The sequence below is a fragment of the Canis lupus genome, chromosome 11, assembly GCF_048164855.1.
Source record: "Canis lupus baileyi chromosome 11, mCanLup2.hap1, whole genome shotgun sequence".
Classification (NCBI taxonomy): domain Eukaryota; kingdom Metazoa; phylum Chordata; class Mammalia; order Carnivora; family Canidae; genus Canis; species Canis lupus.
The window spans coordinates 69,109,319-69,136,765 of record NC_132848.1 but is presented as its reverse complement, the minus strand read 5'-3'; the positions used below and the strand labels follow the sequence as shown (position 1 = coordinate 69,136,765).

General features: G+C 39.1%; 2 long non-coding RNA genes across 2 annotated transcripts; both read right to left on the bottom strand.

Annotated features, from left to right (window-relative positions):
* Nucleotides 1–294: 294 nt before the first annotated feature.
* On the bottom strand, nucleotides 295–4,878 carry LOC140642334 (uncharacterized). Its single transcript, XR_012038810.1, has 3 exons — nucleotides 4,712–4,878; nucleotides 2,411–2,539; nucleotides 295–2,284 (listed from the first exon to the last, which is right to left on the bottom strand). It is a non-coding gene; the product is annotated as an uncharacterized lncRNA (long non-coding RNA).
* A 2,519-nt stretch (nucleotides 4,879–7,397) lies between these two features.
* LOC140642335 (uncharacterized) lies at nucleotides 7,398–26,654 on the bottom strand. Its single transcript, XR_012038811.1, has 3 exons — nucleotides 26,581–26,654; nucleotides 15,138–15,178; nucleotides 7,398–7,508 (listed from the first exon to the last, which is right to left on the bottom strand). It is a non-coding gene; the product is annotated as an uncharacterized lncRNA (long non-coding RNA).
* Between the last annotated feature and the right edge of the window lie 793 nt (nucleotides 26,655–27,447).

Here is a 27,447-nt window from a genome sequence, read left to right as displayed (position 1 = left end):
GGATTGTGAAGAGAGGGACAAAGGATATATCCAAAACAAAACATATCATTTATGTTTTTCACCAAAATAATGACCATGGATACCCTTAGTGGCACCCCAATAGTTACTCTTTCTCTAGTGATTTAAAACAAAAGCAATTCTACTAGAATTTAAATGAAATCTTAAAAATATATAACACAAAAACAATTCTAAGTGGCAAGTACCATAATTTATTAGTAATAATTTATTAATAAATTTAATAATTTAAATTTATAATACTTATATAATTATTATTTATTTATTTGTTTGTTTGTTTTAAACAATCTATTATTGTTTAAATTTCCAGAATAGGAAGTGCTTGATTAATAAGAAAAATGCATGGAATGAGGATAGATGTATACATTGGAGATCACACGCTATGGTCACAAAGCCTGAAATGCGTGCAGGCATCCATTCATTCCATGGATATTTATTGAGCACCTATGATGTGCGTTGTTCATGGTGTGAAGATAGAGCAATGAAAAAGTCAGATGAAACCCTGCGATCATGGAGATTACATTCTAAGTTGGGAGACGGGACAATAAACGTTCAAGTTCTTAGAGTAATACTATGGTGAAGAATAACGGAGGTGACAACATAGTGATAAAGGAGACAAGACTGTAGCTCTACTAGATGAAAAAGGCTGTGATGTCCCTTCCTAGTGAGGTTAAAGCTGTGAGGAGCAGAGCAGTGTAGCGTCTATGTCGGTACTACCCTTATCTAGGGTAGCGTAAGTGTCTTTGTTGATGGCTGAATCACGTAACTGATTCCTCCCCATGAATGAGTTAACTACTAGTAGGATTCACAAACCTTGCTGACACAAAGGTTATTAATAAGTTAGAAAAGTGAGGTACACACATGCTAACACAAGAAGGAGGAGAAAAGAACGTGCTTATTGCACCTGTCTTGAAAATGGAGGTCAACCAGCGGTGTCGAAGGAAGGATATTTCAGGGCTGGAATAGAAGTGGAACAAAACAGGCTTCCTGAGGGAGGAGAAAATGGAGTTTGGACTCTAAAAACGGGTAGAGTGTGGTTAGGCAGAGATGTGCTGTCTCTCCTAGAAGACCATGAGCCTCCTGAGAACTGGCCATGTTTGTCCTCTTCCTGCCCTCTGTTCATATCTATGTTTTGGCAATTATCTTCTCCCCGTGAGCTATTTGTAACAAATTACAGAGCTCTTAGGGCAGGTAGGGATATGAGAAATGTGTTGAGACAGTGTCTGAGACTAAGGGTAAGATGTGGGGTTTAGGTTCCTTCCAGCCATAAGATCTTGGACGTGACACCTAATTCCCATGAGCCTCTCTCCTTATTTGAAGAAGTGGTGCAATAATCATTTCTCTGTCTCTTTCTCAGGACTACCATGGGATTTAAATGGGGGAAACGGGAAGCTAAGGGAATGTTCTGGGTGACTGTAAAGGGCTACACAGCCATTGGGGGCTCAGAGGCATGCTTCCCTAAGACTAGGCTACACAAAATAGGTCCCACAGGGGTTTTAGAAGGCACCTCATCCAATTCCCAAATTTTGCAGATTAGGGAAACTGAGGCTCTGGGAGGTTAAGAGACATCTGTGAGATCACACTACTACTTAGTGGAAAAACCTACTTCTGTCTCTAGTCTATGGGCGCTGGGCCTCCCGCATTCTCTTGGTTGGGCCATAGTGATGACACCTGCAGAAATGCCTACCGGTTTCACTTCAGCTGTACAATTAGTTTTGTGGTCCCAGCTGAAGCCCGTATCCTGTTCGCTCTGCAGGTAGTATTTTAGCCAGCACCTGGGAGGTGTCACTGCCTCCCACCCCAAGCACTTTCCATGTGGCAAGACAGTAAGACTTATAGCAGACTAAACTGAGAGAGTGTTACCTACTTAAACTGTTTTTCTGACTTAATAAGAATTTTTCATCTACAGCAAGCCATTTTAAAATATTGTCTATACACAAACAGTCACTCTGAATAATAGGTCTGCACACAGTAAATGTCACCTCTCTAAATCACACGAGACCTCGGCGGCACAGCAGAGGAGCCTCCATAACAGTTTAAACTCCAGCCTCCCATTTATTATGGATGTGTTTATAAATCTCAGAGGGCACTCTTCCGCCTCCTGGGAAATCCAAAAACAGTGCCGTTGTTTGTCAGGGTGACTTGTCCAGGATGTTGAGGTCCCGGCCATCCTTCTTCCATCCAGATCCCATTTGATTCCAAAGTGGGCCAGCCAAGGTGGTTGTCAAAGGTGCCATTTTCTCATCGTTAATGACAGGAAAAGTCGGTTCTAGAAAAAGTAGATGGGGTTGGAAAAATGGGGTTTAGACAATGCCTGTAGGGGCTTGTTTGCTTGCTTTCTTGCTTTCTCTCTCTCTTTCTCTCTCTCTCTCTCTCTCCCTTTTTTTTCCTTTACCTTGAATAAATGATCTTCTCCACAAAAGTGCTTTGAGTTTCTCACATGAGGGAAGCAAAGGACAGCTTACACAGCAATGGCATTGAAAAACTCCTTAGCCGTTCCCATCTGTCTTGGTTAGTATGAATACTTTAGCATTAAGTGGAGAAAAGGAGAATCCATCAATAGTTAATAACTGACCTTAAGATGGGAATTCAAAGTTCACCACAATTACACCCAAGTGTCAGAGAACACACATGGGACATTATCAATATATTTGACTACAAGAGCCTGGGATGGCAAATTTAAATACCATCAGAGGAAGAACTAGGCATTATTTTTAATGAGAAAATATTGTTACCATATCCAGCGGCCCACGCTAAGATACTCAAAACCAAAATTCTCAGTTGGCAGCGATTGTGGAAAGGTAAGCATAATCTAAAAGAGCACCGAAGAGTCAGGCTGAAATCTCATCACGTGTCCAGGGTATAAACAAAACACTCCATAGATTCAAGGGGAGACTGTATTTAAAGGTGAAAATACGCTTAGGTGAAAGAGAAAGAGAAAATGTGTTTGTGCAGGATGGAACAACATGGATCCGCATCAAAGAAATGCAGCCTAAAACCATGATGATTTATCACTACACTAGAAGGACTAGACTTTAAAAGACTGACAACACCAAATGCAGGACAACTGGAATTCTCTCGTACGCCCATACGCTCACGTACAACCACTGTGGAGAGCCATTTGTCAATTCCTTATGGCGTTAAACACACACATACTTATGACCCAGCTATTTCATTTTTGGGTATTTCCCTTGGAAAAAAAAATGAAAAATATATGTTCACAAAAAAAAAAGATATGTATGAGAGTGTTCACAGCAGTTTCATTCATAATGGCAAAATTTTGGTACTAACCCAAATGTCCATCACAAGGAGGAGTGATGACCGTTAGGCCGTAGTCACAGAACAGAATAGTACTCAATACTACAAAGGAGTGAATCACAGGTACTTAAAAGTACACAGATGCATCTCATAAGCATTGGTTGAACAAGATAAACTGGACACAAAAATCACATGCTATATGGTTCCACTCATGTGAAGTTCAAGAACGGGCAAAAGCAGACTGTGAGGATAGAAATAGGAAGAGTGGTTCCCTCTTGGCGGGGAGGAGGACGAAGGAAAGGCGTGAGGAAACTCTCTAAGGAGAGAGTGATGCTCGGTGTTGGTTGTTAGTTAAACAGGTGCATGTACACAAATTGAACTTTAGACTAATTTCTCCTCATCTGAATATATGCGATAGTATTTCAATGAAAACAAAATATATGTGTGTGGGAAGAGAACCGTGGGGCTCCTTGTCTCCCTGGCACTCCCTGTTACGAAGCCTTCAACTCAAAGGCCTGCAGCATCAGGGGCGAGGCAGGACTGCAGGATCTCAGGGCCCAGCCCAGACCTTTCAAGTCAGAATACGCAATGGGCGCGAAGGCCAGAGAGCCCTGCACACGTGAGCGTCTACGAAGTATCCTTACAGCGGTTGTCCGTCCGTCTGTCGTTGTCTTTAAGAACAAACCACAGTCAATTCATCATATTTAAGGCAAAAGCAGCATCCTTTAGGAGGATTACATCACCTCGACTCGTGTAATCCTGAGGTTGCTGTTAACGGAAGCGCACTACGCAGCCCTGTCTGGGCCGAGAAGGTTCTCTGTGCTTAAAGAGAGAGAAGCAGACTCGGAGAACCACCGACGTTCAAGCTTTCGGTGATGGCCACACGGGAAACCTTCTATGGCTCCTGTTGCCCTCATCTCTTCACTTGCCCTAACTGTGTCCATTGGGGGGCCTGGTTCTCCACTCCTGCTTCCAGCTCTGTGAACTCCCTGGTATCTCTCCAGTAAACTCTCTTCTGATTACGTTGTCTCGGTTTGGATTCTGTTGCTTGTGACCCAAATCCCTGACTGATGTTCTGTATCAACTGGCCCAAAATACTTAAGGAATCTAAATGCAGTTTTGTTTTGTTTTTTTTTTTTCACTGCATGACCAAAACCTTTCGGTACTTTCTGTTTTCTAAAGGCTGGAGAAAACTGATTTATGGGACACCAGGGACCAAGACAAAAGATCACCTTCCAATCTACTCCTCTGCTGTCTCGTTTCATCAACACGATTCTCCGAAACCTTGAGCCAGAAAGTCTATCCTCCATAAAATAACTGCGCTGGGTGAGACCATTCACAGATACTGTTCTTTGTACCCAAAACGACAAGTGGAGAAAATCAGTCGGGACCCTTAAAAATCAACTGCCAAGAAGTAAAATTAATTTGGAATCAATACCTTGGCAAGCTGTTATCTGAGTGGCCCGCTCACATCATGAACAGAACTTCTGAGGAAAATACGACATTGGCTAGATTCTGGGGGACAAAAGTTGTCTTCTGACAGAAGACTGATGAATATGTCATAGACTACAGATGACTTTTGATTTTTTTTTTATTGTATGGGAATCTTTCTGTGAAAAGAATAAAAAGCTCATTAATGAATTTTTTCATTCAAATGAATATTGGCAGGTAGTAAAATAATTCTTCTGTTATTGTAATTCAGTGAAATTAGTTATGGGAAAATCTAATCAATTTTTACATAAATACAGATGATTTTAAAAGAATGACTAGACTTTTTTAAACTTACTGATTTTCAATTACATACAACACTCTTGTTAACTCTGTATTAAGAGAGACACCGACAATCCTTTTCTTTTCATTTCAATGTCATCTACAAGTGGGAATTATTCTTAAAAACGTAAGTTAATGTTTAAATTTGTATTGTGATAGACTAGATGGCAGAGGGCCTTCAGCTTGATTTTCCAGAAGTAGGTATCATCAGAGGGGGTCGGATGTGATACAACCATGTTACCATAATAGGACTCATCACAGCCATGGTTACAAAATGAAATCAATTATTGCCATATGTTGATGGAGGCATTTTCTAGGACCAAGGAGCATGGCACAAAAATAGCTTAAATGACAGAGGAAGGATTTCATGGCAGCTACCACCAGTTGCCTACCTGAATCCATTCTTTCCTTGCTTACTAATAATAGAACTCGAGTTTTTCCTGGGCCATGACAGATCTGCAAAAATACTGTGTTTCCCAGGATCTCTCACGACTATTGATGCCAATGAGATATAAACAGAATTAATTATGTGGGGATTCCTGGAAGGCTCCATAGAGTACTGACTATCTAGGTGGTTCACCCTTGTCTCCAACCCCCATTTCTTTCTCCTCTGTGCAGAACATGGATGTGATGGCTCGAGTACCAACTGCCATCTTGAATGATGAATAGTCCTTGAGGCTGGAAGCCCTGTGCCGACTGCTAATCCTGCACAGAGATTCAGAGCTCTTCTGCCTGGGGCTCCTCTGTTAGGTACAACGTAATCTAATTCTAAGCCATATAGGGTAGAAGTTAGTGACCGTTTAGATAGATTTACAAGTCTTTAACATTTCTTTATGTCACCTCTCCTGATTCGGTGGTTAAGACCCTCAGAATCATAAAATTTTAGAACTGAAAGGAATCCTAGAGAACATCTAGGTAAAATCCTCATATTATTCGTAAGACAAGGCCCAGAGAGTTTCAGTGATTTGCCCTAGACCCTTCCAGGAATAACTTATCAAGTATCCATTATTATCAGCATTTATCAAGTACACATTGTTATGCCTGTCGATGAGACACTTTCTAGTACCCAGGAGGTCATTCTTTTCAGGATATCTCATGTGCCTCTCAATTCATTGCTTTTCCTTCTTCAAATCTATAAAGAAGTGTAGATCTAATATATACTTTAATAACAAAAATACTAGGGAGAGAAGCTTGCCTTTTTAAGGTCTACCATACTTCTCATAATAAATATGGGTTGACAGAGAGTCAATGATCATTTTGATTCCATTGGTGTGTGTGTGTGCACGCGCACGCGTGTATGCGTGCGCTTCAAGGATAGATAGTGATAGTGTGAAAGCCATTTTTAGAGAAAGCATCTCAAACTGCTGAAGGAGAATGATGCCTGACAAGCATTTCTTTTATTGAATAATCCAGTTTACAAATGCTTCCAGACTGAGGAGACCTGACTAGGTTAAAAATATGACAACCACAGTCAAAGCCCACATGGAAAGTGTGCTATGAATTATAAAGGTAGAGACGAGAAGGTTTCTCCTCAATGAACTCAGCTATTTTAGTAGATCCTCTGGCCTAGATCTATAACCATTCTCCTTTATAGCAAAACCCCATCCAGGATAAAAGGAGAGGGTTAAATTGCTCTAAGTACTTTGCAAGATGTGCTGCTCATGCGTGTTTGGAAGATTATGAAGCACTGAAGCCTGGGTACGGACAGACAGCTGAAAGTAAATCAAGGGAGCAGTTGGGGAAAAGGCACTTGAGTAGCCAACTTGCCTGTTTCATAGATCCTTACAGGGAATATAGGCATGCTGGGGCATTTTTGTCTTAGCAATTACTACTGAGATTCACCATTGCAGTGATCCACGGGGATTTGCTGAAAAGGTTAATGGCATCTATCAGATTTACAGGGTACAACAAGGAAGTTGGCACATTCCCTCGGTACGAGGCGTAATGTCACCTGTGTGGGCTGAGCAGTCCACATTCATTACCTTTCATTGGCCAAAGGGCCTGGGTTTTAACCAGCCCTAGAATATAATCCGTCAACAGTTGAGCATTCATAGCATGAAAAGTAGCAAGGGAGATTGGAAGGGAGAAGATAGCACAACTGGCATATTTTGCTATCAGCTGATGGACCTTCCAAGAAAGTCAAGAGAGCTCAGTGCCTGCTATGAAAAGGTGTAAGATCAAGGTGAAAATAAATACCCAGATCCAGTAGTGCAACTCTTTTAAAAATAACTTCATTAACACATCCACAGGCATCCTACTATAGCTCGGTGTAAAGCTGTTGTTTCTCATCCACTCACTCTTACACAGAGTTTTCAAAAAGCTGTTCAGATTTGTGTAAATATGTAACTATAATTGGCTTTTCAATTTCACAGCTTATCAAAGGCAGGAAGGGGGGCTCACCAACATTTCAAAGACAATAAGCACATTGGATGCAATGGTCCATGATTCTCCCCAATGTTTTTAACCTGCGATTGGAGAAACAGATGGTTAGATTTTCTAGGAAGCTTAAAGCAGAAGCTGAGCTAATACAAAACTGCTCAGCTATCAGACGGGGCAAATCCATTCTGTCGCCTTTTTTTTTTTTTTTCTCCCAAATCACAACCCATCAGAAGAAGGATTTAGCTTCACAAAAAGATATTTACCAGGAAGCCTTCTGCAGAAGAGAAGGGCATGCTTTGTTAAACCAGATGCATTTTATTTTTCCTGGAACCAAGATTTATGAAAGCAGTATGCTCATATTTCTCCATATACAGTAATTGGAACTCATTATGCTAATTGTATTTCCATTATCACTAATTAACAATCAGAGTGACCTGGCCCACAGTCTAATTTGTCTTTAATCTGTTTTTGTATAGGGAGTTTTACCCTGTAATTTCAAGGTGATAATTCTATTCAGTGCAACTTTATGAATTGCAGAAGGTAACACTTTGGATGCCTGATGTTATCCTTTTGCCACTGTTTGGGGGTAAAATGGGGAAGCAAATGGATATACTTGCATGTGCCGTCTCGCTGATGAAATAGGTGCTTGACCTGTGACATCATAAGAGTGCATATCCTTCATAATTCTTACTCAGATTAAACGCCCAGTCAAAGCAATGGAACAGTTGCTCATACTGTTCAAACCCCAGCTCTCAATCTAGAATATGTAGTACTTAGTGTAAGAAGCAGTTGACATTTGCTGTCATCAAGAAGGAAAATGGGTGTTTCAAGTACTTTCTAATGATTAGTTAACACCTTATAAATATTTCCATGTGACAAATCTCTTGTAAAGAAAGAAATGACAGGTTTGGATCATCAAGAAACTTGCTTCTCATAAAAATGAGGTATCAAAGTAAGAGATGAGATGCATTTATGGTATTCTCTCTCAGAAGATGTGTTTATTATTTATCAGGCAAATTTAGAGCCATGGGATGTTATGAGGGAAAGGGAGCTGGATTCAGAGCCCAAGGTTCTGAAGTCAAGTCCAGTTCCAGTGCTCAACAGAAATCATCCTTCTCTCTGAACTTTTGTACTTTCATCTTAAACACTGAAATAATACATTGGAGATAAATTATTGAGACGGCGTTAAGCAGTGGTTAGTGCGGTGAGGACTTGGGAATCTGAGTGAATTCAAATTTGGACTCCACCACATGTTAGTTGATGGCCTTAGGGAAAGCCTTGGCTTCCTAAATATATTTTTAAGTGGATATAATAACAGTTCCCTCTTCACCGAGCTGTTTTGAGATCAAACTAATCGAAATTAAAATATATAAAACACTTTGCCCCGTTCCTGCCACATGGTAAGCACATAACAGCGGCTCGCTCTGACACAGGAGGAGCAGCCATGTGATAGTGCTTGGTAAACAAGAGAATCTCCTCTGTTGTGACAGGGCTGTGATGATCGCCTGTCAGTAAGGCGCATTGTTTCATTCTGGAGGTTGGAGCGAATCATTGGGAAGAAAATACTGCTGTTGAAAAGGACTAAAAATCATATTGGGAGACAGAGGAATAAAAGAGAGAGAGAGAGCACTAAGAAAACTGAACCTGAGAAATTTACTCTAGAAAATATGCTTCTACTTAGCCTAAGAAACCTGGGAAATCTCAGATCCACCTTCTCGTAGGTGGACGTCCAATCCGAGTAAGCAATGATCCAAACGGCCTCTCTGAGTTTCATCAGTTCCATCGTCTTAGGCTGATTGACTTGGTTTCCCTTTGTGTGTCTTTTAGAGCGCCACTGAAATTGGCAACGTTGAGGTCTTCTTGAAAAAAAGGAAGCCCTTCTGTGATCTCCTACTCCCGCTGCTCCCCGGCCCTCTGCCAACACTTGCAAATCAGTTGGACCCCTGTGCCTCTTCTCTACACAAACAGCCTTTTCATGTTCCCAGGGAGCCCTGTTTCTTAGCTTGGCCTCTTCTGCTTAACGGAGAGTTCTTCTGAATCCCAGGGTCAGATGTAATTGTACCTCTGTAGCACACCCTGGTTTCACACACTCACAAAATATTTGGTTCTCCTTGTCCATGGCATAAATCACAGGATATCACCTAATCAACGAAATAATCTTAATCAATGCTTCACCGTCTGGCTTTCCATAACAATTCCAACTCCCCGTTGATGTTTTCCATCTTCCCTTCTGTTAGACCAGATGGTGCATGTTCTAGCCTCTTTATTATCTTTTTCTGACCATAGTACTCTGTCCAAAGATCATTGTAGGAAACCCGACGGCAGCCCTGGCCCTGTCCTGTCTGTTAAATCTCGCCATGGCTTAGGCAGCCTTTGCTAATGACTATCCTTTTCTAAATCTGAGCTTCCTTCCAAAGTCACTGACTGGCTAGTCCATAATTACTGGATAACGCAGCCACTCTGGTCTTCACACATCCAGTGTGAGCTCTCTTTTCCAGGTAGAAGCGGACTCCAACTGGAGGCTTTCCATTTGGCCTGACACTCTCACGAGGAGAGTCTGCGATCAGCATCTACCAACAACGGCAGTATCTCCTATGCTACTAATAAAGGGAAAGGATCATCTCCCCTCTATGCTGGGATGGAAGAAGCGGGACCGTAATGTCTTTCTCACGTACAAAATCCTGGCTTAATTATATTCATCTTCACTGACAACAGTTTTCCACTTATCTTTCTGGGTATGAGCCGTAACGCACATTAAAAAAAAAAATAACTTAAAATAACTGACATATCGGAACATCAGTGGCACTGTGACATGCAAAAAAGACAATTGTGAGTCAATTAAAGCCATGGATCATTTTATTTATTTATTTATTCATTCATTCATTCTTTCATTCATGTATTTTTATTGGAGGTCAATTTGTCAACATATAGCGTAACACTAGTTACGCTATAGTGCTCATCCCAAGTGCCATGGGTCATTTTAAACAGTGACCATCAAACCTATCCTTCCCCTGCTGTGTGTGTGTGTGAAACTATCAGCACCAAATTCATTTCAAGATAACGATATACTTTTTTGGAGAAGTCGTTTTAAAAATCATAGCCTCAAACAAGCTGGTCCTCCAGACTTCAGTCTGGTCTCCCCAAAACACAAATTCACATGATACAATAAGCAGAAAATATAACAGACACACAGGGTTGAAAGCAAGCATTGGTATCTAAATTCCAAAGAATATGCATCAGTCGCTGAGCGAGTAGATATGCTAACTTGGCACCATTTTTCTATGGTATCTGACAGCACTGAAAATCACAGTGCGGAGAGATTTTTATCACAAAGGATTTTCAATTTGTTGTTTAGGAAGATAGATCTGCAAGTATCCTCTTTATCCCTAATGACTATAGAATGTAAATAATCTTGTTATAACCATATTTCATGTAAATTTTCTCTCTGGATGAGGTAGATTTCCTTCTAGGCAATTTCTTTCCCTCTCTCTCTCTCTCTGACCAGAAAGCACAATCCGTGCTCCATCCCTTGGTTAAAATGGAGTCCAGTAAACCCAAAGCTTGGCCCACTTGGGCCATCTTGCCGTGGGGACACGTCAGCTGGGTGGTCTTACTAGAACAAGTCTCTCTCACATCTCCATCCTGGCCACATGCGAAGGCCTTTCTGGAGCACCCCTAATCCACGCTGGAGTCTCAAAGCATCTTCCAATCCATAAACAAAAGGTACAGTTAACAGGCTGTTGCTGGAACTTCCCGTTTCCTACTTACCCACATGATCATAACTCGGATATCTAGGAAGAAATATCAACTGGGGCCATTTCTTTTTTTTCCTCTCCGGAAACTTAGGCCAGTAGCGTAGAACACAAATTTTACCCCAAGCACTCTATCAATTGAGGCTAATGTGGTTAACATCTTCTCTGAGATTTAGTGCAGACTTTACGTAATTCCTATTTTACTGGTGAGGTTTCTAGGATTTGGGACACTTTTAGTGCTCCTTTTTCTATTCAAGAGGAGGAATAAAAAATTTTTTTCCTGCAATTTGTAAGTACATTACTGTTCTCCATTTGCACACTGTCTGATGGTTTGCATGTGGGGGCAGCCAAAAGGTCTCAGAATCATTTCCCTATAAAACCATTTCCTCACTGATAAGGCTTCCCATAAGCATGGCTGAGGAAAACGAGGCAGACTGGATTTCTGAAACAGTTTAAGGAAACATCTTCCAGATTGAGCAGTACACTCCAGGCTTTAATAAAGCATCTAAGGAGCTCAAGTTTTCCTCAAGTCATACACAGGGAAAACTCTTAATGTCTCCCCTTTCTCCTATCATTATTTGAATATGGCCTTCATCCTGCACATACTCTGTGATCTTGCACCTAATTATAATTTACTTTCTATAACCATAAAAGTATTATTAGATAACCATCTCTCTTTTTCTTAAATTCCAGATTTTTAAAATATTTCTTTCGGTGTCATTCTTACTCCAAGTAGAATAAAAAAGTTTATTAATTTAGCGAAGACTTCTAAAGTTCTTTTATATATGGTCTCCAGTTTGTTTCATGATTCCAGATCTTTTACACTTTTTATCATTTCATTCTTACACAAAGCAGAAAGCAAAACTGACTTAAGTAATTTATCCAGGACCTTTATTTTTGCAAATCCTACAGAGAGTCCTCACGTTTTATTTAACACATCCCTTTGCAATCTTGTTTCTTGGCAAGAGTCTTCCCCACCCTACTCTCTGCCATGCACAGGCACACACTGCCCATGAAACCTGAGCCTCCAGATCGGTAAGCAGGATGGACATTAGGATTCCCAACGTGAATGTCATGGGATGGTGTGTGATGTGTTCCTAACAAGGATGGTGATTTCAACTTCATTCAAGATTAGTTTGTGCTAACCTATCTGCACCTAGTGAATGTAGATGTTCATTTCATTCTCTCATCCCTGAATCCATTCATTAATTTGATATTTAGGAATAAAGTCTCCGTGTGATAATCCCTTTGAGGCTCTTAGGATATGGGCTGATGAAAATTTAGTTACTGACCCGGTGGAGCACATAGTTTAGATGAAGAAACCACACCTAAATGACTGAGTATGAATTTATGAGAGCTGAGACTTTGTTAGCCCTCACAAACAGCTCTCTTGGTGCCTAGAAGTGCCTGGCACATCCAAGGTGCTTGGTGAATATTTGTTAAATAAACCCATGATTAATAGGACACAATAATGGCAGAGGCTTAGTCTGTCTTTTCACTGTTCCATTCCTAGCACCTAGAATAGCACTTGGTTCATAAAAGACATTCAATAACTATTTAGCACCAGCACTGTGACTGTATATGATATGATACCAGTAATTATAACAGTAATAAAGAAAATATACCAGCACTTTTTATGTCTCAGTATACATCTGAAAAAAAACAAAAAACAAAAACCTTAATCTGCAAAGCAACCTGCTGAGGTAAGAACTGTTACTATCCCCATTTTCAGATGAGGAAAAGCTAAGAACTCACCCAAGGCACACAACGCATACTTATGGAGCTGAGATTTGAAAGCAATGGCCTTCTTCAAAAACACACCCTCTTAAATACTTTGCACACCTCCCAATGTGCTTTTGCTCAACTGACTTAAATTTAACCTCAACCAGACTTTCAAGAGTTTTGAATAATAGGTTTAACAGTTTAAATATCGTTCTCTGGTGTTTTTTTTTTTTTTCCCCTCTTACGGATCTTGATACTCCTATTTCTCTTTAACATAGGTCACTCCATAGATTCCTCACTCATTGAATGCTTCTGAGATATATTGTAGAAGGATGACTCCACCTATGGTTTGCAAGAGATATCAAAGAAGGAAAGAATTAAAAGCAAGAAAGCAAGTAAAGAGCCTGGAGAAATAGCTTGGTAATAGGGACTTCCTTGAACCAAGTGATATGAGTGGAGATTATGTGCTCAGTCACAAAGATTGTCTAGCTGTGGATAGTAAAGGAGGGAGAGATCATGCCAACAGTTTAAGCACTGCTGACTAATGGACAAGAGGTAACCCTGATGGAAATTTAAAAATTGTCCCAGAATATACAGTCTACGGATGCCCAATCTAAGTATGGTTTTTGAAATGTTGGCTCAAAAGCAGGAGTCAGCAAACTCCAATCCATGGGCCAGATCAGGTCCATCACTTATTTTGGGAAATAAAGTTTTGTTGAAACATGGCCACATCCATTGGTTTGCACATTGTCTATGGCTGTCGCTTCTTTCCAGGTACAACAGTGATGTTCAGTAGTTTGCAAAAGAGACCATATGACCCACAAGTCTTCAGTATCACCCTTGTTCAAAAGTAATGACTAAATTCTAACAGACTGTTAGAAATACTGCTTGGAATCCCATGTGCATGTCCTTGATCATTTTTCGAAAGTGCACAAGTATGTTTCTAAATGTTCAATTAATCAATCAGTGTTGTTAAGCTCTGATACGAAGATACACACTTTGAAAACAAGTCCCCTTGATACAAAAATGTGTGCATATTTCAACCTAATCCTGGCAGGGTCCCAAGACAGGCACCTATAATTGAATCCATTGGTTCATCACAATTCACAAATATGTACATAGCACTGTATTTAGGGTTGAATGGGCAGTGATGAGTGCAGGGGAAAGTGGCAGTTGGAAGAAAAAAAAATAAAATTATAACCTCACTGAGATATCAAAGTGGCCAGAGAAAGGAATACCACCGAATAGAGTCCATTTCCTTGGCCTGTCACATTCTGAGATTTCTTATACACTTTTCTCTTTGACCTAGCCCAAAGACCGCCTTTAATTCCCTTTCCCTCCGCTGAATAGGGTGAAGTGAAAAAAGCACTTCTTTGGGAGGCCAGAGACTCACATTCTGACCTGATCACATCCTGGGTGATCATGCTTGTTGAATCATTTTGCTTTCCCGACATTAGTTGCTTTTTCTAAGTAGTGGTAATTTCTTATAAGTTGAATGGCCAGAGAATGCCGACATTATCATCAGAGATCATTTTCAGGTCTAAGATCTTTGTTTTTGAGGCTCTGGCCTTCCATGGATATCTCACCACACTGACCCCTTTTGAAATGCCATATGTACATTGATGCCTTATGCAGTAGGTTGGGTACATCCCCCAAAAAAATATGTAGATGTGATCTTACTTGGAACAAGAGTCTTTGCAGATGCAATTAAACTAAATCTCAAGAGGAGATCACCCTGGATTAGAGTGGAGTCTAAATTCATGACAGTGTCCAGGAAAGAGACAGAAGGAGAAGATAGATACCAACAGACCTAGAAAAAAAGAGGTCATGTGAAGTTAGAAGCCGAGATTGGAATGATGTATCTATAAGATAAGAAAGCTAGAAGCATAGAACAGATTCTCCTTTTAAGCTTCTAAAAAGAACTCAAGCAATGGTGAAACAGTCTGCAAATAATGTCAATATACTGAGAGTTGAGGCAGAACAAAAAAAAAATAGAAAAATTAAAAACCTCTCTATCCCAAGCACCAATAATGGAGGCTAAGCATTATACCTACAAATTCTCGTTGACAGGTCTTTTCTAATGGAAAATCCTGAGATTTTAAGCACTGTGACTTTACAGAAGTCAGGTTGGTTTAATGAGGAAATTTTTAATAAAAAGACAATCAACAGTATTTTATTTTGGGCACTTACTCAGTATTTCACAGATCCTCAACAAGTTTTGAGGTAGGTTAAAGAACTGACCTGGCCAATGCTTTGATTTTTTTGACTTCTGGCCTCCAGAACTGTAAAAGAATAAAATCCTGTGGTTTCAAGTCATCAAAATTTAATGGCAATTTGTTGAAGTAGCACCTTATCAAATAATTTTAATGCACCTTATTAAATAATTTTGGTTTTCTAATTCTCTATGCCACTAAAATTGGAGCATTGCTACCTGCTTTATTTGTTCCTGCTTTATAGATTGTTCTAATATTTTGGTATTATTTGTTAAGTAATAAGTCACAGACCTTGAGGAAACACTACTCCCTTCAAGGATTCTTCTTTACAGAATAATGTATTCTAGCATTTTATAGAAAATACATTTTCTTAGCTAGAAATATCTTTTGGAAAACACATCTCGAAGCTTCTATTGGAAGCTTTTAGAACTACCTCCCAAAAAGTTAGCTGTAGATATAACTGTTTGTTCAAAATCCCATTCTAGTGTATTAAACACACACTGCAATGTAGACAATCCATGCCACTTGCTTTGTTTCTGGACTCTAATGATCATGTATTCAGATGGTTTTCCTCCTTGGAATGAAGGTTTTAAAATAAGATGTTTTCCTTTTCAAAAAGAAAAAGAAAAGACAAAGGCTGAGTGACTGGCTTTATTTTGGAATTTTAAATGCCCAGCATTTATGGATGTTAACTCACATTTATTAGCAAGATTTCATCAATTATGTAATAGATTGCTAAATGTCACTCTTGTGCTTCACTCCCAAAGTAACTACATGCTATATGCTTAGGAAAATATCATATAATTATAAAGTAATTCTGTGTTCTAGTAGATTACTTAGTAATTATACTTAATACTGTAGTTCCAATAGTGATTACTATGAAAGCTCATTATAAAAGGCAGAAATAGTCACATATGTATTCTTAATTATATCTGCCACAATAGAAGTTAATGTTAATTGAAATGATTTATAGTTATTATAGTAACTCAATTAAAAGTATATACTAGTAGTGATAACCAACCTTCCCAAGAACAAAGTGTCAAATTGTTGTCAGAAAACTTAAAGGAGAGTCACTATGGACCTCATTCTGTTTGGTTTTCTTTTCTCAGAAAATATTTCCACCATTCTCTTCCTATGAGCTTACTCATCATCATCTCCCCAGTACTAGGAGAGCACTTGGCATCTTGAAGTACCCCACAAATGAATACTACATAGATGAATAAATAACTTGTAATATTTATTTTGGTCCATCTAAAATAATTTTTAAGTGGATTTTAAATTCTAAATCAATGTTCTTAATATTTGAGTCATTGGACCCTTTGAGAATATGATGTAAAAATTCCTGTCTTTCCTCAGTAAACAGTTTGTAAACACAGGTTTTATAAACATTTGCAGAAAACATTTGCAGAATGTTCAAAGACCCCCTGAAGCCCATTCATGGAGTTCAAGTTAAGAACAAAAGCTCCTAAGAAGAGCAGCATTTTTTAAAGGTTTTATTTATTTATTTTGGAGAGAGAGCATGTGCGTGTGCAGTGGGGAAGGGCAGAGGGAGAGGGAGAGAGTGAATCTTAAGCAAGCTCCACGCCCAACACAGAGCCCAATGCAGGGCTTGATCTTAAGACCCTGAGATCATGATCTGAGCCAAAATCCAGAGTCGAATGCTTAACTGACTGAGCCCAAAAAAGGAGCATTTTCTGAACCTTAGTATCTATACCATCCGGGGCCTGGGCCTAGATACATTCCCAAGGAACTGATGGTAGCTTTCTTTCCTGGTTTTTCCTTTCTCCATTAAAAATATACGTGGAAAGTTAAATCATGTTTCACTCATAATTTATTTTGCTTCACATCCACCTTTAAATTGTCTGGGATGGGAAATGGTACAAAATCCATGTCTTTGATAGGAAAGGACAAACAGCATACATTTCTAAACACGAATATAAAGCCCGTTAAAAAGATGTGTGAGATGTCGTTTCTGGTTCACAGGAAATATTTGGCTACATTACCAGAACCTTCTTCTTCTTCACACATTCTTAAGTGCAGATACCAATAAGATGTCACTAGTGGTAACCAGCCCCTAAAGTGCCAGACAGAGGCAATGCCATTAAAAGGCTTTCTATCTCGTTGAAGAAACAATGACCATGTTCAAGAAACACCACATAATGATACCAAAGTGCACAATTATAAATGCTACTGAATCCAGAGGAAAGGGCATGTGGAAGGTGAGAGTAGCTGGTCAAACTTCAGAGTCAAGGTTGCAAAGGAACAGATTCTACTTTACATTGGCCAACTTCATATCAGCGTAGACATGAGTGTGAATATGGACAGAATGAAACAATTATAAAGATCTGAGATCTGAGTTACAAACGCCTAAGAGCAAAGTCTAAGAGGATAGATACTATCTCAGGAGGCCTGAAAGTCATATATATTTGGCTGTATCTCTGAGGTTCCAAGTACTTGCGACCTCAGACTATTTCTCATGACATTTCCCTGTCTTTGCCTGTGATGGGATGGGGCTTAAATGTGAGTTCTGAGAGAGTTAACATAGAAGAGAACACAACTGTCATGTTATTCATTATATCAACAGGGGATTTATTTCCAGTCCCCATTCCTTAGCGGTACAGAGCATCTTTCCTAATCTACATAATCACTTGTCAAGATGAGTGATTTCTATCCACTTGTCAATGTTGCTGGGTTGTTTTTTTTTTTTTTTAACATTACCTGAAAAATTGGTTTAACATATATTAACTGAAATATTTGTCTATGCAACTGGATATTGTGGATAGATAAGTTTGATAGCCTTTGCTCTCTCCTGGAAAAAACCCCCCTCCCCAAATGAGTTCAGTACTCACGAAAATGAGCTGAATTTCCCTAGAGAATTAAATTCATTACATTCTTGCCTCACAGAGATGGGTGATACCTGGATACACAAATACCCCAACTCAAAGCCCATCATAGCAAGAAAACTATTCTGAGAGGGAAAGAGAAATCTGTTCCCATTGATGGGTGTATTGCTTAGACATGTCTTCATCTCAAAGTAGAACATTTTAGAAAATCCTTCTGCTACACAACACCAAAAAATCAGAGCAAATAGTTGATATGGGCCACTTCTCCTAAATATGTGTAAGTCATCTCATGGCCCAGTGGTGGATCATAAAGGCTCTGAGCTTAAAAGATCCAAATGTACTTTCTTGACATTTGACAATAAGAGAGACTTATGAGTCACAGTCACAGACTCTCATTAGAACTGAAATCGTAGAACACTTCCAAATATATTCTTCTCCCTTTTACCTTTTATTCTCATGTTGAAAGTCCTATGGCTGTCTTATTTTCTGATTTAGTTCTAATTTCATATTTTGATATATTCAGATCAAATTCCCAAGGACATGAAGAATACACACAAAATTGCTCAAATATTAATTTTTTAAAGCAAAATATCCCCCTGCAGGGAAGAAAAGCCACTTAGTAGAATCAAGTTTTCTTCACTTGTTCCTCCCCCAAGATACAGTCATCTTCCACCAATCAGAGTCTTTTCTTGCTCCTCATACAAGGCACATTTAAAGGAACCCAAGAAAAACCATGCAAGTAGTTCCTCCTGTTTTGCTAGGTGGAAATTAGGATTTGGGGGGTTTAGTGGGCCCTGGATAGTCAGACAGTATTTTCTAAAGCTGACCCACGGAGACATATTTGATTTCTGAATGGCTGAAAAATATTTTATGTTTTTCGGTTAAAAACTGTTGTTAAGGTACAGTGGACATTTCATTAAAAGAAAATCTTTCCCATTTTTCCTTGACCCAATATCCATCACTAAAATAATTTACATAGTGGTGGAAGTTTCCCAAATTTGGTCATTCAATAGACTCTTATTAGCACTTAGTTGGCGGTGGGCTGAGTTCTAGGCACTGGGGATGGAGTAGGGAACATAATAGAGAGAGCTGAGTCTGAGCAGGGAAATCATCTGTCCAACAAGACCAGCCCCGCGACTCCCTGAAAAGCCCATGTTCTTGGTTTCCCAGGTCAAAGAAGATACAACTTCTTGGGGGTACTTCTGTCAAACTAGAAGTCTTAGATGCAGTGACTTTGTTGTAGGTTTTTCTTTCTCTGAGAAAGTCTACATTATTATGCACATTATACGTTCTTTTTGGCTTCATCACTTAGATATTTTCTATTAAATAGGTACTACTTCACATTATTCGAAATAAATATTTGATCAAATGCTTCCCTTCCACACTATTCGTTCAATGCTTTCCTATTCAACCAAAGTACATTACCCATCTTCCACTGTGTAACCGCCATTATCCCATATCTTTTGGAGTTTCATGATCCAAACACAATTAAATACAGATATATAGTTGTAGTATATATGTAGTTTTTCTATCTCTTTTTTTTTTGTACAGAAAAAATTAACATTCATACATACTGTTCTACTGTTTTCACTTAATCATAAATCTTGGCATCTTTTTATGCTGGTAGAGAATTGCTTCATTGTTTCTTAAAGCTGCATCGTTTGTCATTACGTGGATGTACCATAAATAATATTTGTCTGGCCCATATTGATGGACTTTAGTTTTTTTGTAGTCTTTTGCTGTTAAAAATACCACTGACATGAATAAACTTGGTCATATGTCATTTCTTATGTATGTAAGGATATCTGTAAGGTAGATTACTATAAGTGAAATTTCTGGGTCAGTGGGTACAATCATTTGTAATTTTGATAGATATTTATAAATTATCCTCCACCACCTAAACAGGTTTACATATATACCAGCATGTTTTCACATAGCCTTAATAAAGAGTAATGTTGCTGAACTTTTTGATTTTTGTCTTCTAGTAAGTAAAAATGTTACAACAGGGTGGTTTTTAATGCGTATTTTTCTTTTTATGAGAGAAGTTAAATATCTCTTCAAGCGTTTAAGAGACATTTGTGTTTAGCTGTGGAGGAACTGTTTTACTGTTGATCAATTTTCCTTTTGCCTTTTTCCTATTGGATGTATGAACATCCTCTTAATTTTTAGGAGCCCTTAAAATCAGGAAAATTAATCCTTTGTTGAACAAATGAGTTACAGATTTTTTTTTCTGAGTTTGTCATCGGTCTTTTAATTTGGTTTTCTTTTTTTTTTTTTCTCTTTTTAAATTAACTCTTTAATTTACATAGTTACAGAGTTCCCATATACCTCACATCCAGCTTCCCTTATTATTAACATCTCACATTGTTATGGCACATTTGTCACAATTAATGAACCAATATTGATGCATGACTTTAAGTTAATAATTTATACTAGTTTTGTTTTGCTGTTGTTGAAGAAAAAATTAACATTAACCATTTTAAAGTTTACAACATTATGTACACTTTATGTCCTCTATTTAGCTCCAAACATTTTTATCATCCTAAGAGAAAATCCCATACTCATTATGCCGTCACTTCCTATTCCTCTGTCCTTCTAGTCCCTGGCAACCATCAATCTGCTTTCTGTCTCTATTCTGGGCATCTCATATTATTGAAATCCTACAAAATGTAACTATTGTGTCTGGATTCTTGTAATTAGTGTAATGTTTTTGAGGTTCATTTTGTAGCATGTCTCAGTACTGCATTCCTTCATATGGCTGAGTAATAGTCTATTGTATATATACACAAAATTTTGTTACCCATTAATTCATTGATAGACATTTGAGTTGGATAATATGGTAATTATATGTTTAAGTATTTGTGGAACTAGCAAGCTATTTTCCACATTTTACATTTCTACCAGCCATGTATGATGGTTTTAATTTCTCCATATCCTCACCAACACTTGTTATTTTCCATTTTCCTGTTTGTTTTGTTTTTTATAGTCATGCTAGTAGCTTTGGAGTAGTATCTTATTGTGGTTTTGATTTGCATTTCCCTAATGAACAATGATGTTGAACATCTTTTCTTGTGCTTTTTGGTTACTTACACATTCTTTTGGAAGAAATGCCTATTCAAGACCCTTGCCCATTTTTATTTTTTTTTAAAGATTTTATTTATCTACTCATGAGAGAAACAGAGGCAGAAGCAGAGACACAGGCAGAGGGAGAAGCAGGCTTCCTGTGGGGAGCCCGATGTGAGACTCGACCCCAGGACCCCCAGATCACAGCCTGAGCCTAAGGCAGATGCTCACCACTGAGCCACCCAGGCATCCCAAGTTGTAAGAGTTCTTTATGTGTTCCAGATACTAGATCTATATATGAATATATACGTGAATATATGTATATATATGATCTACAAATATTTTCTGTAATTCTATAATTCGCTACTTCTGTAATTCGGCAGAACCACCCTGTTTTGATCATTGTAGCTTTGTACTAAGAGTTGCAATCAGGAAGTACAATTCCTCCAACTTTGATCTTATTTTTCAATGTTGTTTTGGCTACTAAGGGCCCCTTGTAATTCCAAATGAATTTGAGGATTGGCTTTCCCATTTCTGCAAAAAAAGGCCATTGGAATTTTAGTAGAGATTCCATTGTATCTGTAGATCATTTTGAGGAATATTGCCAACTTAACAATATTAAGTCTTCCAATCCATAAATACAAGATATTTTCCCATTTATTTAGGTCTTCTTTAAATTTTTTTTTACTAATGTTTTCTGGGATTTAGTATATAAGTCTTGCACTTCCTTTGTTAAGTTTTTTCCTAAGTACTTATTCCTAAGCCAATTTCTTTAGGTATTACATAACTGAAACTATCAATATCTTTTATGATTTTGGATTTTGAGTCATATATGGCTATTCTGTTTTGAGATTATAATGGAATTTCCCTATATTTCTTTTCAGAACTTCTATGACTTCATTATTATTTAAATCTTCACTCCATTTGGAATTCATTTGGTTGTAAAGTGTAAGTATAGGTTATTTTTCTCATTTGACTTTCCAATTGCTCTAACATCATTTATTGTATAGTCCTTTTTTTCATCACCAATTTAAGATGTTACCTTTAATCAGATATTAAATTCTATGTGTGCTGGACTTTATACTGGACTTTTTATTTGGCTTGTCTGTCTAATTATACTCCACCATCACACTATTAGGATTTTTTAGTTTGTTTTAACATCTGGTAGGGCTAGCCTACTCTGATGGTACTTCTTTCTCATAGTTAATCTTGTTTGTTCTTTCTTCACATGAACTTTAGAGTCAGCTTATTAAGTTAAAAGAAAACCTTATTTATTTAGATTTAGAAATTAACTTAGAGAAAATTTACGTGTTTATGATGTTGAGTCTATCTGTTCAAGATTTTGCTATACCTTTTTGTTTGTTCATGTCTTCCATTGAGGCTGTTAGTAATATTTAAAATGTGACTTCATATAGGATTGGATCATTTGTTATTATGTTTATTCCTTGGTATTCTATCTTATACTTTACTCTTATAAAGGGACATTTTCTTTCACTGTATCTTCCTTTTTTTAGAGAGAGAGAGAGAGAGAGAGAGACAGGGGGAGGAAGCATAAGAAGAGGAAGAGAGAGAATCTTAAGCAGGCTTCACTCCCAGCGTGGAGCCCAATGAGAGGCTCGATCTCACAATCCTGAGATCATGACCTGACCCAAAAGCAAGAGTTTTAACCAATTAAGCCACCAGGCATCCCATTCTTTCATGGTATCTTCTGACAGGTTTTTGTTTGAAATTGGTTTAATTCATGAAAGATGCAATAAGTGTTTATTTTCACAGATGATTGGTAAATAACTGCTAACTCTTCTAGCTTTACCCACAAACATGTATCTTAAATTATAGCTTCTTAAAGTCAGTATAAAATTTATCTTTTATTTAATCATAATTTAAGCTCTAGATTTGAAATAAGAAAGATTTAAAAATTGAAGCAATAATGTCTATTATCTCAATCTTGTATATTTTTTAACTTTACCATTAATGTATATGTTTAATTTATGTGCATATGAATATACATATGTATCCAAACATACATCTATACATAAAAACCTACACATGTATTTCTAGAGTGAAAATATCATTGATGTTGCCTTAGTTTTTGCTGGTAGAGAGATGTGTTGCTTCAAAATTACATTTGTGGAGCAAAGACTACTTTAGAAATAACTTTGAAGTCTGAAACGTGGACTTTCCTCAGCTGTATATTGTATTGCTAATTGTTTTGTTTGTTTGTTTGTTTGTTTGTTTTTACATCAGCTCACGGTAAAAACGAGGGGCTTCCTGACTTTCAAAGAAATGGCTGATTTTTGTCATTCACTCCTCCAGTCTCCATGGCAAATTTTGTTGATTCTCTTTCTGATATTGTCAGCATCTCTTTTAATTCTTCTTGAAAATAAGACTCTTTAAGCACCTGGGTTCAGTGGTTGAGTGACTGCCTTTAGCTCAGGTCCTGATCCTGGGGTCCTGAGATCAAGTCCTGCATTGGGCTCCCTGCAGGAAGCCTGTTTTTCCCTCTGCCTAAGTCTCTGCCACTCTCTGTGTGTCTGTCATAAATAAATAAATAATTTTTTTTAAAAAAAGAAAATAAGACTCTTCTTTTTTATTTATTCGAGAGAGAGAGAGAGAGAAAATAAGCAAGGGGGAGATTCAGGTGGAGAAGGGGAAGCAGATTCCACGCTGAGCAGAGACCCTGACACAGGACTGCGTCCCAGGACCCCAGGATCATGACTTGAGCTAAAGACAGACACTTAACTGATTGAGCCACTCAGGCTCCTCCCCAAATAAGACTCTTCTAAACAATGAGGAAATAGGCAAAGTAGTTGTTAGCACTTACATTTTTGAATAGATTTGTTAGCCATTTTGGGCCTCCTATCACACAAAAAATTTAAAACTTAGAATTCAGCATGGCTATCTAACAAAGACAGCTTTTTAAATAATTAGTTCATTAACTTGTTTATTTATTTGTATTTATCAAACCAGCTCATAGGCTGTAAAATCTATCTATCTATCTATCTATCTATCTATCTATCTATCTATCTTCCTAAAAGATATAAGCAGTTTAAAAAATTAAACAGAATCATGTGTAACACAAATAGGCATGCAATGACTATTTGGTAGAAAAGTGAATAAATGAATTAATGATTCAATAAAAAGATGGGCTTTCACAATTCATTTTGTATAGTTTAACTTGTGCTTTATCACCAGAAGGAAGAACTGTTCTTTGCTCCTGCTACTAAAATCTAGGAGATCGGGAACTTTGCCATCATTCGGTATTAGGCTTTTAGGGACTTTGTGTATTACCCTCTCCTCGCTTCTGTTGTCAACTATGATGAATGATACTACCATTTGGCCATAATCTCTTTGATGTGACATATCCTGTAATATTAAAGGAGAAGTTCTCAAATCCGGAGGAGATAGAGGCAACAACTCGATTGGGGAACATTTGGAATGGTGGGTTGGATCAAGATAGTGGTGGTCCAAGAATAGTTACCAAACTTTCACTGACTGCAGGAAGGAATACGGTATGGCCCTGGGTTACCAGGCACTCAGTATTGTTCAAGCCCACATCCAGCAGCCATACAGGGGGAAGATAAGCCAGACCTTTGACTCAAGAGAAATATAATAAATGCCTGCTTCACATTGTGTCTCTGAGAAGGAGTCAAGGAATCAAAGCAGTCATGACATTTGACCCCAAAAGTTCAGATCTATTTAGGATAACTGTGACTCATAGACATAAAGCAACAAAAGAGCTACAGGAAAAAATACATAATTTTTAAAAGGTGGTTATCTATCAACTCCTAGTTATTCAGAGGTAGAAAGAACATTACTAAGATGGTGAAAAGTAGACACATGTCAGGCACTGATTTTCATGGCATGGTTATAACTGAGTGCCTGAGAGCCTTGATATTCACAGTTTCTGACTGTCCTCTAAGAATAGCTGGTACCCCTTCAAAGTCTTGAGGTCGGAGCATTATCCCACATCTGGGGATGGGGAGCCCTTACCGTCTACCACACCAAACAGGTAACATACATTGTTTCATTTAACCTGAAAACAACAATATGAAATACTTCCCCTGCCAGTCCCTGTTTTATAAATGAGGAAATAAAAGCTAAGGAAGACTCAAAATCTTGGACACCAGGAAATAGTTGATCTGGAATTTGAATCTCAGTCCCCTGCTCCAGGATCCAAACTCTTTCATTACTATCTTTTTTTTTTTTTTCCTGGAATAAGATTGAGGACTTTTAAACAAGATGAATAAAGAGGCAGATAAAGGAACTTTCATCTGAGTATAAGTTCTTTTTTCTTCTTTTTTCTCACATCCCACTGAAACTCTTAATATTTTCCCCTTTCTTCCCCAGTTCAAAAAGTCCTAATACAAAATACAACAAAACTATATTATTACCCCAACCTGTAGACCCTATAGGTCAATTTTTCTGCTGGCCTGGTCTAAGTGTGCACACAATTGTGGTCTATGAAAGAGGGGATCAGCTTCCCTGGGGCAGCTATAAGGGTGCTGCATGCCAGGGCCTAGAGGTCAACAGAAAGGCTGTCCCTGAAAAGCACAGATGACGGATGGCCTGAATGCACAAGGGGCTCTGGAATGCTCTTTTATCTTAAGTCACAGTGCTCCCCCAGCCCCCGGCCCTCCATTCCTCCCATACCTTGCTTCCCATCCCTCATGCCTATGGATTTACTCTTCTTCCTGGCTTTGATTAGCCTGCCCCACGACCAACCTCTACCCTGCTTTCCTGTCCTCCCTAAGAGCCAAGAGCCCTCCAACATGAGGGAAACACTCCATCATCATGATGGGAAGTGTCAGGTGCACAAGATAAATGCAAATTTCATGGCACCACTGCCTCATTCAGCCAAGTTTTATGAGACTGAGAAAAGTTGGAACCTTATGCTGTGGGGCCATTTGGTTGGCAGGGAGCAAAACAGACTTTATCCAACACCGTCTGTTGGCAGCTCTGGCGCTAGATTTATAGAGAGAGGTGGAGATGGCTCTGGCTATCGAGCCTGCTGCTCAGCCAGCTGGGGGCCTCTCAAGTGATAGAAGAGTAATGGCGTGAATCCTGTGAGAGAGCATCCTACCGAAGCTCTCCCAATGGTGTCTTCAGGATCCTACCTCAGGTTGAAGAGGCAGGCCCCAGTGAGGCTGGCCTCATGCACAGAGGTTGAGCGTTCCTAAAATTTCTAGCTTCTCTTCTCCAGTGCCCACAATGCTCATGAAACCTGGCATCCTCAGCAGGGCTGGGGCTGGAGAAAGATTTCTCTGATGAGCAACTAAGTCTGTTTTGTTACTCGTCCTCCACTGAGTTTGTGGTTTTCTATTATAGAGGACATTGCTCCATCTGCCTCCAAATCTATTATCCGGAGGGGGCGTCTGCCTGCGAGGAACCGTTTGACACAGGCTGTGACAGGATGGCAAAAAAAAGCCCTAAGCTCTGGAGCCAGACTGCCTGAGTCTGAATCCAGCCTCCCTCCCCCACCAGCTCTGTATGGACTTAGGCAACTTTTTAACTCCTTTCCATCTGAGTTCTCTTTCTGTAAGGAAAGCACAGTCACGACAGCCTTACCTCTTCATGTAGTTCGTCGGGCTGAGTAAGTAAAATACAAAAAAGTGAAGCACTTAGAACAAGGACTGACCAACGGTAACCCCCCCCCCTCCCGGGGAATCTGGCCCCTGTTCCTTTGGCAAATGCCCCCGCCGCCTTCTGGCACACGTCGGTTTCCCCACCTGTGGGAGTCAGTCTGAAGACCCGTGGTCGCAATGAGAAGTTTCGAAAAGGCTCCTCAGCACTGCCTAGAGGTTCACCTTGACCGTCAGGTAGCACACTGAGGAGGTTAGCTCCAGATTCTCCGGGTGGCAGGGCTGAGGAGGTGAAAGAAACGTGAGTAGCTCTGTGATCTTGTCTGAGAGTAGCCATCGCCTCCTCACAGGTAGCGTAGCCTCTGATGGAAGGCTAGTGGAGAAATGATCTTTTCTGATCCTCAGATACACAATGGTAGTTGAAACCCGGACCAATTCTTTGTAAGTCAAGTGAGGTTCTGTGTGGAGAACATGCTGGATCTCAAAGACTTTGGCATTTTCTTTGCAGGTGAGGAAATTGAGGTCCAAAATGAACATGTTCCGTGGTCCCCGAGCCAGGTGAAAGAAGAGTGAAGAGTAGAAGCCCAGCTCCAGACTCCTGAGTCAGTGTTCCTGTATCATAGCGGTTCTCCAAGTAGTCTTTGTGGTTCCTTCTGCCACCTTCCAGCTGGCTTCCCTGTGAATTGATGGGTTTTCTTCTCCCTCACTAAGATCCCAGGCCCATCCCCTTGGGTCGTTCTTCTCCAGGTACCACGTCTACAAAATCCTGGGTCACTAGGTAGGAGAGACATTTGGGGCGCCTACTAAAATCCACATGTCAGACACCGAGCTAGACATTTTGAGATGCTATTGA